Source organism: Protobothrops mucrosquamatus, unplaced genomic scaffold, assembly GCF_001527695.2.
Source record: "Protobothrops mucrosquamatus isolate PMUCROS unplaced genomic scaffold, P.Mucros_1.0 scaffold_280, whole genome shotgun sequence".
NCBI classification, from domain to species: Eukaryota; Metazoa; Chordata; class Lepidosauria; order Squamata; family Viperidae; genus Protobothrops; species Protobothrops mucrosquamatus.
The window spans coordinates 1,753,512-1,759,065 of NW_015386356.1; positions in this window are offsets into that span (position 1 = coordinate 1,753,512).

Below are 5,554 nucleotides of genomic sequence, written 5' to 3' on the forward strand. Positions count from 1 at the left end.
CCTTCCGATGGGGCAACCTCTGAGCGAGGGTCGCCGGCAAGGGCACATTCATGTTATCTGGTCCCCTTCAAGCGTTAGGACATGGCATGTGCTCGCTGTATTAATAGCAGCAAGGGAGACGTAGGACAGCGGGAGGGGGAGCGGTCCTTCGGGACAAGGCGTTAACCCTTTGCAGGCTCCTCGCCGGCAGCGCCAGGCGAAGTGGACTGAGATGCGCGCTTCGCTTGGAGGAGGGCGCGATCCCCATAGAGTGGACCCTTGAAAGGCGATGCCCCCTTTCAAACTGTAGATGAGCGCTTCCCTCTCCTGTCTCCGAAACATCCTGCCACGTATCGTGGTTATAGAATTAGTTATTGCAGGGCTTTTCAACCTTTTCACCCATTGTACCACTTTTAGGATACGGCAATATCCGAGTACCACCAGTCGCCTGGCAAGGTGTTAAAAACTTGATAAAAAAAAAAGGAAAGGAAAAAAGTGATGAAGTACAGGTAGTCTTCAACTTACAACAGTTCGCTTAGTGATTGTTCAGCTGAGCAAGACGCCTGCCCGCCCGGCCGCACTCTTCCTCCTTCATTGTTGTGAGCATTTCTGTTGAGGATTGGCAGCGGGGGTGGGGTCGGGGGGGTGTTTGGTTTTTATTCCCCCCATCTGCTGGGTGGTTGCAGCAGGTTTTGGTCACTTCACATGATCCTGGGACACTGTGACCGTCATAAATATGAATCAGTTGCCAAGCATCTGAATGTAAATCACAAGACCCTGGAGATGCTGCAACATTCCAGCTGATCGGCGCTTCTTCTGGGCTCAGCAGAAGTGCCAGTATCAGTGCTGCTTTCCAGCTGATGGGCAGTTCTTCTGGGCTCAGCAGAAGCACCAGGATCAGCGCCGAGCTCCAGGTGGAGCCTGGCACTGATCCTGGCGCTTCCACTGAGCCCTGGCAGCCCTGCAGCTCCAGCCATCTCTCGCTCAAGCTTGTGCGGTGCTGCCACCGGTTCAGCTCATTCTCCTCCCACGGTACCACTTTTCTACGATGGTCGCGTACCACCTGCCAGGTGCCAATGTACCACAGGTGGTACCCGTACCACTGGTTGAAAAGCCTTGAGTTATAGAATCGGTCTCCACCTGGATGTACAGGTGACCCCAGTGGAGAAATGCCACCAATCTTTTTACACACATAGAGAGAGAAAGAAGAGGTCGCTTTAATTATTTAAAATATTTATAAGCTGCCATTGAGGTAATTTCCCCCAAAGTGACTTTGGACAATTACGTTATATAGTAATAATGATACTGGCATTTTAAAAAATGTAAGTTTGAGTTTTCAGCCCATGCTGATTTTGTTATATTGCAAAGCTTTAATGGGCTCTTTATTCGTTAGATTTTATTTCTCTATTTTTTTTTCTATTTTAGTAACTTTGTAACAATACAGAAAATTTGGACTATTAATTGGATGTAATAATAGCAACAGTAAATATACATAGATGAAGACACAATTAGCTGTGTGGAAATGTAAATGAACAGTAAATGGCCTAGAGGTGAATTGGCATCGTTTAATATTTATGTAACATATTTGTACACCAGGTTGTAAGCTTGAGAATAGGTTGGGCCAAACCTGCCTTTGGAATGATGTAAAAACAATTAGCTAGCAAGAATTACCATGTCATAGTTTAGCACTTCTTAAAAGAGTCTTGTATGTTAAGAAACTACTGATATAACTTGTTTGGGCGCGGAACAAAATCCCTGATTTACAGAGAATTTTATATAGGATTGTCAGATGCAAAGAAAAACCTGTAGTTTAACAAGTTTAATTTTTCCTTTTTGAAACATTGTCCCTTTTACATAAAGCTACTTTATCTTGGAGAAAGTTTTAGTTTCAGGTGCATATGGTATTTGTTGTTTGTATATGTCAATACATCAGATCAAATTAGCTTATTGTCTACGTTAATTGGTAAAAGCCTACCAATGATTTTCCTAGCTCTGCTATTAAGGCCCTTTATTTGTCAATATTGGACTGAAATGATCTCGTTTCCTGGGGAAAGGGTATACTATTAAACTATGAAAAGAACCCTTTCATGTGCAAGTATGTTTTGCCTCAATATTTTAATTGGCATGCCTAGGTGTTCTCAAAGATAAATGAACACCTATATTTAAGATGCTGGTAGAATAAAATTCTGGGAAGCAATGAAATTCTGTACAAAATAGAATGCTACTGCTTTAAAATTCAGCTGAACTGCTTCTCTCAATTGCCAGCTATTTTTTTCTTCCAGTGTCAGGAGGAGAAGTTCAGTCTTTCCTGGTAGGGTCTTCTAAGGACAGAATTGACACATGATTGGAATACAAATATCACTTACAGTAGGTGGGAAGAAAACTGGAGCAGGACTCTTGACAGCACATGACTAGGAAACAAAGTTCTAACCCAAAATATAAAATGCCAGCACCGGAGATAGTTGTGCAAGGTGAAATATTCTTACTAGGTGACACCATGAATTTGTGGTTATAGAAAGCATGCTTGCACCATTGTTTGCCTTATTTGCTGCGTGGCTTTTTTACACAAATGATGAATAATTAAAAGTATGTATTATAGAACTCAACAGCAATTGATTTCTAATAAAGTCTCATATCTGTGTGGATATCTAACTCGCAAAAATGAGACTGGACAGTGTCCAACAATAAAGAAAAACACAACCAAACAACTGGGGTGCACCAATATAAGACTCCAAATTTCAGAATGAGCTTCTCTAGTCCCAATGTCACTTCCTGAAGGCTAACAGAATTGGGGCAAGTCAAATCTCAGGAGGAAGGTACCATAACAGAAATGGTATGTTTCCTAGGTGTCATGAGACAACATTGCTTTAAGGAAGGAACCTGGAACATGTCCAGTCAACTGGAGTGTGTAGGGTGGGTAGAAACCACCAGAGATAGGGGTTCTTGCAAATAACTGTCTACTGTAGAGCAGGGGTGTCAAACTGCCGGCCTGTGGACCGGATGCATCATAGTGCTCACCCCTTTGCCGGCAATGGCAAAAAAGTTGTGATACGTCGTGACACGTTACGTGACGTTGCGAGTTTGACACCCCTGCTGTAGAGGGTTTTATAGGTGATAACTTGAACTGCATCTGGAAGACTACTGGAAGTCAGTGCACCTCGCAAAGTAAAAGTATTATATATTATAGAAGTATTATATTTATGTTACTTGATACTTTGCTGCATTCTGTTCTTTTTTGCTATAAATTGCTATAAATTGTTTTGCTTTATGTTAATCCTAACTATAAAATAGTTTTTATGCTTTTAACTGCAATTGGATCCATTGAAATCCACAAGAGCAGCTTCTCACAGCATGGAAGTTAAGATTATTTGCCTGCTGATATTCTGCATATTAAGGTACTGTTAGAGATGGTTATTATTGACTAGATGAAAAATCAGGAAACTCTAATCAGTAAATATACAAAGGAAGAAATGCATTTGTCTAGCTGATGCAGTTTCTTGTGTTAATACAAAACACAATGTTTGAACAACATAGAAAGTTCTTTAAGTTGTGAGTTGAGTAATGCACTGATGGTTCAGCCAACTAGGAAATGGGGAAACAAGCAGAGACAGGCAAGGGATGGGATAAGGAGGTAGGTACAAATTATATCATAAGCCTTGCAATGACTTACAGTGAATTATGACAAGATGACCCTATTTCATAACCATCACATTGATAGAGTGTGGCTTGCAACAAAGTTCATGTTTTCTCAGTATTGCTTGTTTTTAAATTTTGAAAGTATACAAATATATTTGCAAATAAATTATTGAATTTGGTGCTGATTGTATGATGCTGGGATAAATTGCTTTTTTGTATTTTAATTTGGTTTGGAAAACACTCAGCTTTACCTAGAGGCAGCAAAATAACCCCTTTCTTTATGTGGCCACTAGTTTTAGATACAAACTAGTTTCTCTAGTTTGTATCTACCTCTCTCTACCTCTCTCTACCTCTCTCTAGTTTAGATACAAACTAGTTAAATTTAAGTCCCATACCACATCGTACTGTACTTTATTTGGCCAAGTGTGATTAGACACACAAGGAATAGATTGTCTCGGAAGGAAAGGTAGAGAAGGTCATTTTTATTGTTTCTAGACCAGAAATACTTTTACCCAACTAGTCACCACCATAAAACTACAAAGGGGAAGAGGAAAATCATCTGCATCCATAGAGAATTGTGCTTAAATAAGTGGTGAGTATTTACCATCAGTCTAAGCCAGGGGTGTCAAACTGCCGGCCTGCGGGCCAGTTGCGTCATGACGAAACCATGCCCACCACATTACGGGCAATGGGAAAAAAGTTGTGATACGTTGCGACACGTCACGTGACGTCGCGGGTTTGACACCGCTGGTCTAAGCTCTATAACCTGAATTGTTATCCCCATGTTATAAAAGCCCTTTCCTTTTTTTGATTTAAATCAAACACTGTTATTTCATATTAGCCATTCCAGCCTTGATTTCTTTTGAGTGTTGGATCATAGATAGATACAGTATCAGGGACTCTCATCAAAATACATTTAGCCCAACTACTCAAAGTCCAAATATACTCAGGAACCAGTAGTATATATTGCCTTTGGATACAGAGTTTTAATAGTGAAGAATGGGGAAGTATAAAATAAGGCTGGGAGGCTTGTTAATTCTGATGACCTCCACTGAACTTCCTCTGGACTGACCTGTTGGTTTCACACAAATTGTGGCCTATTTCAGCCTTATTTTTTTGAAGAGGACTGACATCTCACTTGAGAAAATACTAAACTATAACTTGACAACACCTAACATCTGGCTATCTTAGGAAGAATACCATGGTTTTAACTAGAATCTATCTCTGTTATAATGCAAGTGACCTGAAGTAGCCCTGTAACATATACCGTAATACTATACCTATAACAAGTCTTCAGCAAGACTCATTTCAATCTAAGCCAAATATTTTCACCTCTATGGTCTATCCCTGCTAAGGACATTTATAACTTTAAAAAAATTGTTATCAAAATTCTTTTCTAGAAAGACACAAGCTCTGTTCTTGATTAATTCTTTTTGAATCTTCCTCTGAAAGATAATGTTTTCAGATGTTCAAGAGTTTCGGTGAGAACTATCATATTCCAATCCCAAATAATCCACAGAGAATATTTCAGGACTCTCTCTGCATGTCCTACTATTGGAATGAGGCATTCCACAAATATTTAAATAAAGTTAGTTTCAACTAATTTTTTGGAAGCTATGTATGTCAAATGTAGCAAAGGTATTTTAATTAATTGCATAAAGATGTACAATTCGTAGGATGTACACTTCTACATAGTCCTAAATATGTTGTCCTCAGTATCATTTTGCTGCCTGAGTCCAAGAACAATATTTGGTCTCACCAGAAATGGCATATAAAAATATGATTGATCACAAAACTCTATATTTTAGGTTTAGACCTGGAAAAGGGTTGGTATGATCATCCCTCTTCTTAATGTATATTAAACTTCATACTAGGATGACAATAAATCTTGACTCTTCAGAAATGTTTTAAAAATCCTTTAGCTAAAGCCTAAACTTCA